The sequence below is a fragment of the Stegostoma tigrinum genome, chromosome 30 (genome assembly GCF_030684315.1).
Source record: "Stegostoma tigrinum isolate sSteTig4 chromosome 30, sSteTig4.hap1, whole genome shotgun sequence".
Taxonomy (NCBI): domain Eukaryota; kingdom Metazoa; phylum Chordata; class Chondrichthyes; order Orectolobiformes; family Stegostomatidae; genus Stegostoma; species Stegostoma tigrinum.
Genome location: NC_081383.1, coordinates 4917532 through 4933652, shown reverse-complemented (window position 1 = coordinate 4933652; position 16121 = coordinate 4917532). Strand labels below are relative to the sequence as shown.

The following is a 16121-nucleotide window of genomic DNA, read 5'->3' as shown; positions in this document are numbered from 1 at the left end:
TGGTCGAATGTACGTGTAACTCCAGGCCCACAGTGATGCATTTGATTCTGAACTGCCCTCTGGACAACCTGAGATCGGAAATAAATTTTGGCTTAAACAGTGACACTCATCCCATGAATGAATTTTAAGAAGTAGTGGACGTACAAATGGCCTGGAGGTGGTGACCCAGTGACTTCTTGACCTTACAAGAGGGTCTTTAGGTAAATGGCCATTAATAGTTTTAACTTTAATCCAATAGATTTATTCTTGATATGGAGCCGTTAAGCCTTAGTACCTCCGAGACGCCACCTAGGATTTCTCCATGCTGACCAATACTATTTCTGTCACATTGCTCTTTTTATCCTGTTCTTGAAGAGGCTGTACCTGTCTGGTGCCAGGCTTAAGCAGCCATTCTGGCCTGCGTACCTGGATATTCAACTATGGACAGCATCACAGGAGAGCTGAAGCACAGTTTGCACATGCACTTTTCAGCCAGGGTTCACAGTGTGATTAAGAAGGATAATTTCAAATGTACTGGATTTTAGGTTCTCCCATGCAAATTCTGGCTAAATAGCCATTATGTTACAGTCTTTTTCTGGGTGAAAAAGAAAAGTATATTCAGAGATCTCGGTGAAAGGCCACTTTGCAGGGTGAAATGATGAGCCTGATCAAATAAAGGTTATGTGATGCCGAGCTTGGGTTTTGTAAACCTGAAGCTCGTGGGTGTAGGTGGAGACTGAAGGTTTTTTTCGTTAGAAAAATGTTTAGCACTATCACAGACTCTCGTGCCCATCTGTGCTGAGTTCGGCTGAGGACTGAGAAGTTATGTTATACATACGTGTAAATGTTCCATATTCACGGCAAGACACAGAAATAATAGGTGGGAGTTGGCATCTCCTGCTTTTATGGAGTTTAAACCAGCTCCTTTTAATATTAACAGCAGAATCGCAGGCCCGCATGTTCAATAAAACTAATTATTTTGGGAACACAGACTTGTTTCACACTACGTCAGTGGTTACAGCCTTGTGTTAAAGAGCGGGGAGCTACTGTTTAACTCAATGGAAACTATTTCTACATCTCAGTCAGAAGATACTAAGTTCAAACCTCACTCCAGGCAACTGGAGCTGCCATTCTGAATGTTGCCACTATATCCAGTGGAGTGGTTGTATCTGATGGGTGCCTGCCCCAACACCCTCACAGAAACAGAAAATAGGAGGAGTAGTAGACCATTCAGCCCTTCAAACCTGTTCAGGTTCGGTATGATCATGGCTGATCATCCAATTCAGTATTCTGTTCCTGCTTTCTTCCCCATACGCTTTGATCCCTTTGGCCCTAAGAACATACCTAACACCTCCTTGAAAATGTTCAATGTTTTGGCCTCAACTGCTTTCTGTTACAGAGGATTCCACAGATTTGCGCTATCTGGGTGAAGACATTTCTCTTCATTTCAGCCCTAAATGCCCCAAACCATCCCTTTGCAATGTGACTCCTGATTCCCGGAATCCCCAGTCATTCCTGCATTTACTCAGTTTAATCCTGCCATAACTTTATAGGCTTCTGTGAAATCCCACCTCATTCTTCTGAACTCCAGTGAAAATATTCCAAAACAATCTCTCTTTTTGCATCAGTCCTGCTAGCCCAGGAATCAGCCTGGTGGGTAATGGGAGTACATCCCTTCCGTCTAGCCCCACACACAGTATTGACTGTTAAGATGCTTGATGGCTTTGTGGCCCTTGTTGTGGACTGTGCATGAATTATCTGACTGTGTTCTGTCTGCTAAGTGTGTGGTGTCGCTCAGGAGCTGCGTTCTGGCCCAGAAGTCCCACTCTGGCCAGACAGCCCCTGCTGTATATATTGCAGAGGAAGACGGTAAGGTGCATGACACTGATGGCCTTGGGTTTTCTGGGTCTGCTGTGCTGAAGCCTTCCAGATGGTCAATGCCACATCTCCATGTGAGAGGTGATGGCCTAGTGATGTGAGCACCGGACTGTTAATCCAGAGACCTAGGTAATGTTCTGGGGACATGTATTCAAATCCTGCCATGGCAGATAGGGAATTTGAATCCAATAATAATCTGAAAGTAAGAGTCTAATGGTGACCACGTATCCATTGTTGATTGTCGGTACAGCCCATCTGGCTCATTAATACCATTTAGAGAAGGAAATCTGCTGTCCTTACCTGGTCTAGCCTACGTGTGACTCCAGACCCACAATAATGTGGTTGACTCTTAACTGCCCTCTAGACATTTGAAGATCAGCAATAAACACTGGCTTGAATAGTGACACTCCCATCCCATGAATGAATTTTAAAAGTAGTGGATGTACAAATGGCCTGGAGCTGGTGACTCAGTGACTTTTTGACTGTACAGAGAATCTTTGGTAAACAACCATTTAATTCCCCCTCCAAGTTAGAGATATGGGGTCTCATTAACCAGGGGTCATCAACATGGAGTCCATCAGGGGCTTTCAATTCAACACAAAGAGGATCAGCAGCATTTGGAACTTTATTTGAAGAGCGGGAAGTTCAAAGGGACAAGCTGGTCACGGGTGGTGTGGGGTGTGTAACAGGTTTGCAAGGGAAGGAATAGATGCCTAATGTTAGAACAGACACAGGAAATGAAGTGGACAGTGATCCCAGCCAGCAGAGGAAACTGGGAAGGAACAGGAAAGTGCTTGTTTGAATCACAAACCATCAGATGTGATGAGACAGAGAATGTAGCAGTGCTCAATCCAGGATCAGTCCTCCAACCCAGACTTCCTCAGTACTCATCAGATACAGAGGATTTGTCTTTCTGACCTATGCTGACATCTTATGGCAATTCTTCTGCAGTTCCATTTGAGACAACAATGACTTGCATTTATAGCATCTTTTACCATAGTAAACTACCCCAAGGTGTTTCATAGGAACTTAATACTGGCACCAAGTCTCATCAGGATTTATTAACATGTGGCGAAAATCTCAGCTGCAGAGGTAAGTTTTAAGAAGTATTTTAAAGGAAGAAAAGAGAAGTAGGGAGATGTAGGAAAGGAATTCCAGGGCTTGGGCACCAGGCAGCTGAAGGCAGGTCGTGCCATTACAATTGGAGATGTGTAAGAGGCCAGAATTGGAGGTGGACAGATATTTCAGAGGGTTGTAGGGCTAGGGCAGATTAGATTTACGGAAGGGCAAGGCTGTGAAGAGTTTGAAAATGGTGAGATGGAGGTGTGTTTATTACAGGGAAGTGGTAGTCGGGAAAATAACAAAAGAAGAGACGGGGGCAGCCTTGTTCTGGGAGGGTGGGTTGATGATCTCTTTTTCAAGATGTTAGATTCCATAACCCTAATCTTGAAGCGCTTTGTTTTGCAATAATGCTTCACTGTATCTTCTACTACGCCGTGCAAAGTGCTGATACACCTGACATTGACCATAAGGATTGACAAAGCAATTCAACCACAGTCAGCATCACAGTTGAACCAGATCACCAGTAATTTGTGTTTCTGGGATATCTCTGTGTGATTGGTGAACAGAGACCCCATTGGTTTTCCTCTCTGTAGCAGAGCAAGACTTTTTTTTAAAAGAATTTGTTTAAGAGTCAACCATTTGCTGTGGGTCTGGAGTCACATGTCGGCCAGACCGGATAGGGATATCAGATTTCTTCCCCTAGATACGTATTCCAGATCTTTATTATTCCACTATTTGCCATGGCATGATTTGAACCTGCCCCAGTATATAATCTGAGTCTTGGATTGTTAGAGTAATAAGTGTGTAATTAGAGCATGACCTGACAATGTGTTTTTCTTTTCATGATTGTGGGATCGATATTGACCAGGATATTGGGATAATTCCCTGCTCTTTTTATAAAGCTAATGGGGTCTTTGTATACACCTGAGGCTTCTGGTTAATATCATGTTTGATAAATTGCCTCAGCATTGCTCTGGAGTTTGACTTCTATGCTCAAGACCAGAACTGGGGCTTGAGCCTAAAATCTCTCACCTCTTGAGACGCAAGTGCCACTATCTGAGCTACACCTGAAAAACGTCAGCAGTTCCTTCAACTCGAAATGAACCTATGAAGAGCAAGGCATTTTGGTATTCCCTCTCCCTTCCACCCTCACTCTGCAGCAAGCAAGTGGGCAGGTACATTTACCTCTGCATAACACTTTGAAAACATTTGATTCAAAGTTTTCAAAGTTTCCAGCTGATAACCTTTCTGAGAAGTGAAGTTCCCCATCAGATCAAGATCGTACATGTCACCTACTGGAACAGTTGTGCTGCCTGAAAGCTTCCTGGACAGACAATCGTCCCATTTGACTTTTGTGTGGTTGGGATTTAGCTTCCTGATGTGTTCACACGCACAGCTGCTTCACATCTGCAACAACAATGGCAGGCAATGCTATAGCACCTTTAAAGCAAAGTGAAACATGCCAAGGCTGCTCATAGGTAGAGGATTGGGGCACACACCTCTATTTCAGATAAGACTTGAACCTGGATGTTCTGACTCACGAGAATCGTTAGGAGCAGGATTGAATAGAATGTAATAGCAAGCTGCATGAGGAGATATTAGAACTGGGCTTGAACTCTCCCATGTCCCAGCCCGCTACTCCACACAGCAGGCCTTGTCACTACATACCTTGTTACACACTACCTGTTATTAGTCACTAATAGTCCCCATGAACAATTATTCAGCCTCCCAGTCTCATAGTTATCCACTCTGTCTACCCAACTGCTCTTCTGCCTCTTTAGACTCTCTCGTTTACTCCCTACCCCATCCCCCTCACCTTTTTTTCTGCATATAGACTGATGTTTTCCCAGCCACCATCAGTTCTGAGGAAGGGTCACCGGACTCAAAACATTAATTTTGCCTTTTTCCTTCACAGATGCTGCCAGACCTGCTGAGCTTTTCCAGCAACTTTGTTTTTGTTCCTGCTTTACAGCGTCCGCAGTACTTTCCGTTTTTATTCAACAAAGAGCTGGTTTTAAGAAGCAGCTTTATGGAAAAGAGCAAGAGTGGGAAGACGTTTATTTGGGAAATTCTAGAGAATAGCGGAGTCAGCCATGAGGCCCTGTTCATAGAACATAGAACATTACAGCACAGTACAGGTCCTTTGGCCCTCGATGTTGTGTCGACCTGTCATACTGATCTCAAGCCCATCTAACCTACACTATTCCATGTACGTCCATATGCTTGTCCAATGACGACTTAAATGTACTTAAAGTTGGCGAATCTACTACTGTTGCAGGCAAAGCATTCCATTCCCTTACTACTCTGAGTAAAGAAACTACCTCTGACATCTGTCCTATATCTTTCACCCCTCAATTTAAAGCTATGCCCCCTCATGCTCGCCGTCATCATCCTAGGAAAAAGGCTCTCCCGATCCACCCTATCTAACCTGCTGATTATTTTATATGTCTCAATTAAGCCACCTCTCAACCTTCTTCTCTCTAACGAAAACAGCCTCAAGTCCCTCAGCCTTTCCTTGTAAGACCTTCCCTCCATACCAGGCAACATCCTAGTAAATCTCCTCTGCACCCTTTCCAAAGCTTCCACATCCTTCTTATAATGCAGTGACCAGGACTGTACGCAATACTCCAAGTGCGGCCGCACCAGAGTTTCGTACAGCTGCAGCACAACCTCTTGGTTCCGGAACTCGATCCTTCTATTAATAAAAGCTAAAAGACTGTATGCCACCTTAACAGCCCTGTCAACCTGGGTGGCAACTTTCAAGGATCTGTGTACATGGACACCGAGATCTCTCTGCTCATCTACACTACTAAAAATCTTACCATTAGCCCAGTACTTTGCCTTCCGGTTACTCCTACCAAAGTGCATCACCTCACACTTGTCCGCATTAAACTCCATTTGCCACCTCTCAGCCCAGCTCTGCAGCTTATCTATGTCTGTCTGCAACCTACAGCATCCATCGTCACTATCCACAACTCCACCGACCTTAGTGTCGTCTGCAAATTTACTAACCCATCCTTCAACGCCCTCGTCCAGGCCATTTATAAAAATGACAAACATCAGTGGACCCAACACCGACTCTTGCAGTACACCACTAGTAACTGGTCTCCAGGATGAACATTTCCCATCAACTACCACCCTCTGACTCCTTTCAGCAAGCCAATTTCCGATCCAAACTGCTATATCTCCCACAATTCCATTCCTCCGCATTTTGTACAATAGCCTATTGTGGGGAACCTTATCGAACGCCTTGCTGAGATCCATATACACCGCATCAACTGGCTTACTCTCATCTACCTGTTTGGTCACGTTTGGTTCACTATTTATCCATGAACCGGTGTCTGTGAAACAGGCTTTCTGGTCATTGCCACATTGCTTTTTACTGGGATCTTGCTGTGTGCGAATGGGCTGCTGTATCTCCTAAGTTGAAATAGTGTCTCTGATTCAAGGAATATTTTATTGGCTGTAAAGTGCTCTGAGATTATGAAAGGTGCTATATAAATGCCTGTCTTTTTTACATCATGTTTGAAGATTGAGTTAACATCCATCTGCCAGACAGTGACTCAGTCAGGCTAGGCTAGTCTTTAGAATCATGTAACAGGAATTTTATTGTATTTATAGGGGATCCCTGTAACTAACTGTGTTCACAGGAAGTCTTCAGGAATATCTGCTAGGATTTCCAATTATGTAAAATTTTCTCATAAATATCCTTAATATTTTAAGGTAGACAGCAATTCTGTGCACCCTGATGTGTATCGATTGGCCAAATTTGAGTCCAAGTCTCAAGGGTGAAACAACAGTGTCATTAACCTGTTGCAATACCCAGTTCTCTCTCAAACTTTGTTGACTGAAGTTTGCTAGTTGAAAGTGCCACCCAATTTTGTCAGCAGGAATCAGCACTACTGTTACAGATTTCAGAGAAACATACTTTGAATGAAAAGAGATTCACAATAAGGAAAGTGGATTCTGACCTGACCTTTTAATCTGAGACGACATGAATCTACTCAATGACTTTATTGGAGCCTGTCTTCTGAAGCTTTAATGGATTTCTGACTCTGACTCAGATGGAGAGTACAGAGGGTGACAGGACAATAATGAAATGGTCCCTGATAACCCGACAGGATAATCCCAGATCTCCATAATTTGGTGTGCCATTGGGAAATATGACTATCTGGATGTGGTTCAGTAGAGGTCTTTCACAGTTTCCTCAAAGGCTAATATGCAATTATCAACATTTGTCTGACTCTCAAATGTTACAGTTATCTCAACAGGATTCTGAGTTAACAATTTAGTTGACCATTTAAAAAGTCTATTAGAGGATTATCTATCATTGTGGAATCTGAATAGTGGTCTGCTTAATTCTAAGATTAACCACTTGTGATCTGAAAGATTTTGATTTAATTTCTTGAATAGCAATTTTTTTTTCCAAGATCAGGTAAGAGAACCTGATATTGAACCCTCCGAGAGAAGAATTCATCCTTATCTTAGTGTTAAATTGGCATCCCTTTAATCTGAGACTGTACCTTCTGGTGCGTGGGACTAAATGCTGCATTACATTTTTTTATAAATTCTTTTTTTCATCTTCACAAGGGTGCTGAGGTCTGTTCATGGTGGCTATTAGGTGAGTGTCTGCAGAGGGTGATGGGATATGCAGAGGTATGGGGTGAGTGGAGAGAGTAAGTTGGCGTATGGTGTTTAAGGAGCCATGCACTGGGATGGCTGGGTGAAATGGTATGACAGTTGGAGCTAGAGGGCTCTTCAATATCTAAAACAATTGGGTCAAAGTCCTGGAGAATAGTGGTGGGCTTTCTAACCAACTTGCCTCAGTTCTTGTCTGCCCTGTCATATAGGGTCTGCTTTTAGGACTAGTGGACTTGACTGTACTCCATTCCCTTCTCAGAGTGAACTTGGTTGCGGGGCTGGAGGAGATCACAGTTGGGGAATACTGGAGGGGATTTGGAAACAAGGATAAGGATTTTAAGTATCATTGTTATTGTCTTCAAAACCACTTGCTCAGAGGCCTCAATTTTTTGAAAGTCAGACTTAACTTTTCTTACAATGTTTTCTCCCTTTTTTGCATGCTACATGCTTTCACAGTACAGATCCCTTTCGAGTACCACACCCATTTGCCTTGTCAAGCCATGAGTATCAAAACGTACAACCAATGCCTTATAGAAACAATTTGGCATCACTATTTATGGGATCTTGCTATGTTCAAGTTAACTGCTGCCATTGGCTACATTACAGTAGTGGCTACCTTCTGAGTCAAACACTTAATTGGCTGTAAAGTACTTTGAAGAACCCTGATGTCTTGAAAGATGCTGTATAAAAGGAGAGTCTTTCCTTTCAGTTGTAAGTAGAAGGAATGTCATTATAGGTCATCCCAATTCATGATTAGCCATATCTTAGCCTATGCTTGTTTTTTCCTAATTCTTCCATGAGATCTGGTTATCAATAGCAAGGCCACCATTTATTGCTCACTCCTAAGATCCCCCCCACCCCCGTTGTTGTCAGACTTTTGAACAGACATGTCCCTCCCTCCCTCCCTCTAGCCATCTGTCTGTCTGTCTATCTATATATCTATGGCTGTAAGAGCACTCAGTGCATCAGCATAGCAGAACATTGTATGGTACGATCTCGCTGTACAGCGTGCAAAACAACACTTTTCACTGTGTCTCAGTACATGCAACGACAATAAATAAAATCAAATAATTGCCCTTGAATTGAGTGGTTTGCTAGGACTATTTCAGAGGGCAGATAAGTGTCAGCCCTATTGCTGTGGATCTGGAGTCATATGTAAGCCAGACCAGGTAAGGGGGGCTGATTCCCTTCCCAAAAGTGAGCTGTGAGAGTTTCTAACATTAATTGGTGATAATTTCAGGGTCACTGTCACTAAGACTAGTTTTATATTCCAGGTTTATTTAATCAGGTTCTCTCTATGATATTATATTCCGCAGACAAAATTAAAGAAAGGCATTGACCAATTCTGTATATCAAGTGATATATTGAAGATAGGGCTTTCGCCCCGAGAAGGGAGTTTTTAAGTCAGTTGCATTATCTTGTGGCTTCTACGTTAAAATGAAACTTGACGTCATTTTCACACTTGTATCTCCGGCGAGTAAGCGGATTTCCTGTAGAGCATTACTCACGGCTGTGCAGTTCCAAGGTTTCAAATTAAGATGCTGAGGTTAGAGGGTGAGCTACTGCACACTGCCTGAGCTCTTCACTAGTGCAGCGCACAGATTCACGTTGAGTTACCATGTCATCTGCAGAGTACTTGCCTTGCTTCCCAATATGACAGAGCCTGTATTTCCATTGTACCTTTTGACATAGTAAATGATCCCAATGTGAAGCAATTATTAGAGAAAATTTGACATTGAATGGCAATAGACAATATTGGGACAGGTGACTTCAACCAAGTCAAAGAATTAGGGTTTTTTTTTCATTCATTCACAGTATGAGGGCATTGCTAGCTAGGCCAGCATTTAGTGGCCATCCCTAATTGCCCAGAGAATCCTTGAACATTGCCTTGGTCTTTGGATTAACGGGATTGAAAGGTTTATAGGAAGGGTCCAGACCCGAACCATCAACTTTCCCATTCCTGTGATGCTGCTTGGTCTGCTGTGTTCCTCCAGCTCCATGCTGTGTTATCTCTCACTCCAGCATCAGCAGTTCTTACTGTCCCCAAAATAGATAGGCTGCAATGTTTGGAAAGGAATTTCACATCTCTAGTAGCCCCCATCCCTAAAAATCCCACCTTAAGTTGTTCTTATTCCAAGTCCCAGGTTGACCACAGATGAAATAGTTTTGGAATGTTATTTTGGCTGTGGTTTGCCTACAGTCTGAGCTTCAGTAACTTTAATCTGAGCAATAAACCTTACCCTGTTCCGTACAAAGATACTCCTTGGGCAGTACAATGGGAGTGCTGACTGTCAGAGGTCTTTGAAGTGAGAGCCATATTCATACTCTTTCTATTCTTTTGAGATAGATGTAGAAGAACCATTGGTCACTGCTTCACAGGAGGGCTTGGGAATTCTTCCAAAAGACTATAAAAAATATACACCTCAAGCCTGTTCCACCATTCAAATAGATCATGTCTGATCAGATATTCCTCACATCTTCCTGCTGTTTTCCTGGAACTAATGATTTCCTTACTGACCAAGAACCTAACTGTCTCAGCCTTAAATATACAGACAGATTCTCACACGACAGCTGTCTGTGGTGAGAACTTCCAAAGGCTGTCAAATTCCTCTTTATCTCAGTCTTAAATTGGTGCCCCTTTATTCTGAGACTATGTCCTGGAGTCCTAGACTCTCCCGTGAGAAGAAACACCCTCTCAGCATTTATCCTGTCAGGCCCCTTGAGAATCCAATATGTTTCAATGAGATTGTCTCTCATTCTTCTAAACTGCAGTGAGTAGAGTCCCAACCTGTTTAGCAGTTGGTCATAAGACCGTTCCTGGTATGGAGGGACTATCCTAGTGAACCTTCTCTTCTGGTTGACCTGGCCAATATTTATTTCTTAAATAAAAAGAAAACTGAAGTAGTCGTTAACCTGGTGCTGTTTTGTTTTGTTTTTGAGACTTTACTCCACCCAAATTGAATACTATCTCTTACGTTATATAGGAGAACACTTTTTCTCTCTGTCTCAAAGGGTCATGGGCCTGTGCAGTTCCTTCCCTAGAGAGTTGTGGAGGCTGTTTCATTGAATATTTTTCGGGTGTAGGTAGATGGATTCTTAACTAACAGGTTATCATGGTGGGTGGAAATATGAAGTTAAAGCCATATTCAGATTAACTGTGATCCTAATGAATGGTGGAGCAGGTTCAATGGGCCAAATGGCCTACTCCTACTCTGTTTGAATGTCGGCATGTTTATGATTGCAATTTAAAGCCGATCTAAGTATTTTTGAAGTGCTTTGAATCATTCTGGAGGAATAAAAGATATTTCCATAGTGTCACATTTTAAGAAAAAAGAAATAAACATATTAGATGGATCTGTGTTTTTCTGTACTAGTTCAATAAACAAAACTGGGCTGCTTTCAATGTTCTGTGGAAGTGAGTGAGAGGTTTTCAGCTTGGAACTGCTCTGCTAAATAAATTTAACACTTCCGTCTAAGCATCAACATGAGCTTTTGACTTGAACATCTGAAAGAAAAGAATTAGTATGGTAACTATGGAAACAAAAATCTGGACTTAATCCACCGCCCACGAAAATCTGCAACTGATATAAAAATAGAACCTGTGACAATTCTTGCAATGTACTTGGGCAGAAAAGTCCAAAACTTTTCACAAGGGTTAATTCTTTCTTGCAAATATTTTCCATTCCTAGATGGAAGTACAGTAATACTGTGCCTGGTGTAGGCGACATGTGTAGGCCGAAGCCTGTGATAATAGCCACTGGGTTTCTTCACAATGTGCAGAGCATTCATGTGAACCATATCTTGCTGTACATCTCAAAGTGTAGCTGAGCCCTAAGTCAACGATTGTCTCTAAAGTTCTGCCATAAGCCACCGTCCCACAATCGCACTTGCGGACTGTTCTTGACAATGTTGTAACCTGCTGGCGAGTGAACTGATAAGACCGAAGCCTATGCTAAGATCTGCTTTTACTCGCTGTACAGCCAATGGGATCCACCCATTGTTTGTTGATTCTCCTGCTGCCATCTTCCAAAATTCATTGCTAATCTTGGATTTGATTGTTTTCCAATTATATTGAAACTAGGAGCAGGTGTAAGATACCACAGACTTCATTACCCTTTGAATGAAGAAATGTTTTTCCACATCTTGGTCCTGAATTGCGAACCATGTATCGTGAGAGTGTACCTCTGTTCTGTTCTAGACTCTCCACTGAGGGGGAGTGTCCCCGTGGATCGAGTCTGTCCAGCCTTATTTGAGAGGAGATGGAATTGAATCCTTACTCAGACTAGTAAGGACCCAGGCGAGACAGGTAGCATCTACTGAAGGTGATGACCTAATTGTGTGATGGCTAGACTTGTAATCCAGAAACTCAGCTGATGTCCTGGGGATCTGGGTTCAAATCCTACTGTGGCAGCTCATGGAATTTGGTTCTTGAATTAAGGGTCTAATATGACCGTGAAGCTATTGTCGATTTATTGGAAAAACCCATCTGGTTCACTAACGTCTTTTAGGGAAGGAAATTTCCATCCTTACCTGGTATGGCCTACATGTGACTCCAGACCCACAGCAATGTGGTTGATTCTTAAGTGCTCTCTGGGCAATTAGGGATGGACAACAAATGCTGGCCTCGCCAGAGATGCCTACCTTCTCTGAGTAAATTTTTTAAAAATGCTATCAATGTCTTTGACAACAATGCCATAGGCATTTTTAATTAACCTGTTTGGACATTATGTCACATCGCTGGAGAAGGTGTAGCATGAACATCAGGCTTCTCGTTCAGAGGTAGAGACACCACCGCTACACCACCAGAGCCCTTGGCAATGCCCTTATGCTGTGAGTGTATGCTTCGTGTCAGAAGCCTGAACTGACAAAAATTCCAACCCTGATTGTTTTACCCGGAAGTTTCAACATATGACCCTGTATTTCCAACTGCCGTCGATACCTACCCAAACACGAGTGGGCCTGTGTCCCGTTATGTGAACATATGAGCAAGAATAGGCCATTCTACCCTTCAAGCCAACGCCACTGTTGAATAGGATTGCAACTGATCTGATTGTAACCCCAACTTCACATTCCTGCATACCTCCAACCATCAAGAATCAATATAACTCTGCCTTAAAAATATTTTAAAATTCTGCACCCACTCCCTTTTGGGGGAATGGAGCTCCAAAAATTTGCGATTCCGAAACGCCAACTCTGCTTTCTGTCTGTAGATGCTGCCTCACCTGTTGAGCTTTCCCAGCAATTTCATTTTACAGAGCGATATTGATAGCTTAAATAAGAGGCATTGACAGAAAGAAAAGTTGCCTCATCCTTGTCTTCATTGGCAACTCCTTATTTTATTACTATGATCCCTAGTTCTAGATTTTCCTACAAGAGGAGACATTCTTTCCACATCAAGTCCCGTCAGGATCTTATACATTTCAAACAAGTCACCTGACTCTTCTAAACTCCAGAGGGTATGGGACTAGACTGCCTAGCCTTTTTGTGTAAAGCAGTCAATTGTTCCAGGTATTAGTCCGGGAAACCTTCACTAAACTAGTTCCAATGCATTAACATCCTTCTATAAGTGTGGAGACCAGTAACCATAGATGCTTAGAACCTCCAGGCTAAACCTGGAGAGTGGGTAAATGCAGACTGTCCAGTCACTAGGGTCAGGTTGTAGGACTGTACTTAGGGCTGTAGGTAATTTCTTTCTTCCATGGGCAAACCTGATACTGGGTCCCTTTTAAATAACTTGTGAAAAAATACTATCTAACCAATGACATAGTGTATGCTATACAGAATATAGACCCTATTATTAGAACGGATAGCAAATTAGCTAATGGGCAAGAACCAGTGAGTGGGGATAAGGGGTTCTTTTTCAGGGTGGTGACCTGTGGCCAGTGGAGTTTGACTAGAATCAATGCTGGGACCGCAACTGTTTACACATATATTAATAACTTGGAGGGAGGAAATGAATGTACTGCAGCCAAATTTGTAGATGACACAAGAATAGGTGGAAAGGCGAGTTGCAAGAGAAGGGTCTGAAGAACTGTTGCATGATCCGAAACGCTACCTCTGCGATCGGTCCACAGATGTTGCCTCACCTGCTGAGTTTTCCCAGCAATTTCATTTTACAGAGTGATATTGATATGTTAAATAAGTGGGCAAAACGATGGTAAATGGCATATAATGTGGGGAAAATGTGAAGTTTAGATTCGATTCCCTACAGTATGGAAACAGGCCCTTCAGCCCAACAAGTCCACACTGCCCCTTGGAGCATCCCACCCAGACCCATCCCCCTATAATCTACACACCCCTGAACACTACAGGCAACCTAATCTACACATCCCTGAACACAATGGGCAATTTAGCATGGCCGATCCACCTAGCCTGCAAGTCTTTGGACTGTGGGAGGAAACCGGAGCACCCGAAGGAAACCCGTGCAGACACGGGGAGAATGTGCAAACTCCACACAGGCGGTTACCCAAGGCTGGAATTGAACCTGGGTCCCTGGCGCTGTGAGGCTGCAGTGCTAACCACCGAATCACCATGAAGTTGCCCATTTTAGAAGGGAGAACAAAAGAATTGAGAAAATTTGCAGAAAGTTACAACACGACGGGATCTGGGGGTGACTTATGCATGAAACTCCAGAAGTTAGCGCACACGGGCAGCAGGTAATCAGGAAGGCGAGTAAAATGTTGGCCCTTCAAGGGAGTTGGACTATACGAGTGGCAAAGTCTTACTGCAATTGTACAAAGTGCTGGTGATACTACCTCTGGAATACTGTGAGCAGTTTTGGTCCCATTATTTTAAGGAAAGATACTTTGTTGGAGACAATTCAGAGAAGATTCACTCGGATGATCCCTGATTGGGAGGGATAGCCTTCTGAACGAAGGTTAAACAGGTTGGGACTCTACTCACTGGAGTTTGGAAGAATGAGAGGTGATCTCACTGAGACAATGTTGAGAGGATCTCTTTTCCCCCCCATGGGAGAACCTAGGACCAGAGGGCATATCTCAGAATAAAGGTGCTCCAATTTAAGACAGAGATGAGGAGGAATTTCCTTTCAGAGGGTTGTGAGTCTTTGCAATTCCTTGCCACAGAGAGCTGTGGGGCTGTGTATATATTTAAGGCTGAAATAGATTCTTGATCAGTGGAAAGTCAAGGGTTCCGTGGAAAAGGCAGGGCAATGGACATGAGGATGTCAGATCCACCAGGATCCAATTGAATGATAGAACAAGCTCAAGGGGCTGAATAGCCTGCTCTTTTTCCTACTTGTCATGGCATTAAGAATGGATAACTGGACGTGAGTTACAAACTGGAATCTAATTGAGGGGTAGGGAGTATTTATATTTTGATGTCTACAGGAATGTACTGACTGCAGTACATTCACTTCCTTCCTCCAAGTTATTAATATATGCAAGTATTTAAGATCCAGGAGTTGTCTGTGTTGAGGAGTGAGCAAATGGTGGTCATTTAACTATTTGTAACATTAGCAGAGGTGAGCTAATGTCTCAGCTTTGAAATTGCATCCCATTGCTGAAAATAAATCACCTTTTAACCACGTTGTCTAAATGTATGTACATTCATTAGGCGAGAGTTCAGTTAACAGCCCAAGCCACAGTTTCACAGACTGGGGAGACTTTAAGGCCATGTTGTTACAGTCATAGGGTCATACAGCCCAGAAACAAACCCTCCCGTCAACCAGTCCACGCTGACCATAACCCCAAAGTAAACTAATCCCACCCACCTCCACTTGGCCCATATCCTGCTTATTCTTATTCATGAACTTATCCAAATGTCTTTTAAACACTGTAGCTGTACCCGCTTCCACCACTTCAGTCCACACAAACCACTCTGTTTCTCTCTGCCTTTTTTAAAAAATCTTTCTCCTCTCGCCTCACAAAATGTGCCTCTAGTCTTGAAATCCCCATCCTAGGGAAAAGACACTTCCCATTCACTTTATCTTACACCCCTTATGATTTTGTAAAGCTCTGTAAGGTCACCCTCCACTTCCTATGCTCCAATGGAGAAAATAACGGCCCAGCATATCCAGCTTCTCGTTCTAACTTGAACCTTCCATTCCCGGCAACATGCTGGTAAGTCTTTTCTGAACCCTCTCCAGCTTAACAATATCCTTCCTACAACAGGTTACTAAAAAGATTCATTTTTACTGAGATGGAGGTTTGTTCATGATGACAAGGGGTAACTAATTGTGAGGTTTTGGGGGAAAGTGCAGGGGGGAGTGGGACTAATTTGATAACTCCTTCAAAGACCTGGCACAGGCACAATGGGATGAATGGCCTGCCTTTACGGTGTGTGATTCTGTGACAGCTTTCTTCAAACTTAGCTCCAGGGGCCTTTCTGTCATTTACAACTTGTGTCTGTCTTAGAAGGTTGGATGTTCAACAACCACTCCAAGGGCTTCAGCACAGTGATCCATGATCTTATTGAATGGCAGAGGAGGTCTGATGGGCTGAATGGCCTACTGCTCCTCCTATTTTGTATGTTGACTTGTAAATTGTAAGGAGGAACTTAAAGAAGAGGAAGAGAAGTAAAAATAAAGAGTTGGAGGGGTT

The 16121-nt window shown here is 43.0% G+C and overlaps 1 protein-coding gene across 2 annotated transcripts in view; it reads left to right on the top strand.

Moving 5' to 3' along the window:
- The window catches only part of mef2b (myocyte enhancer factor 2b), a 135424-nt gene that overhangs the window by 104362 nt on the left and 14941 nt on the right, over nt 1-16121 (top strand). The gene's annotated exons all lie outside the window — the stretch shown is intronic.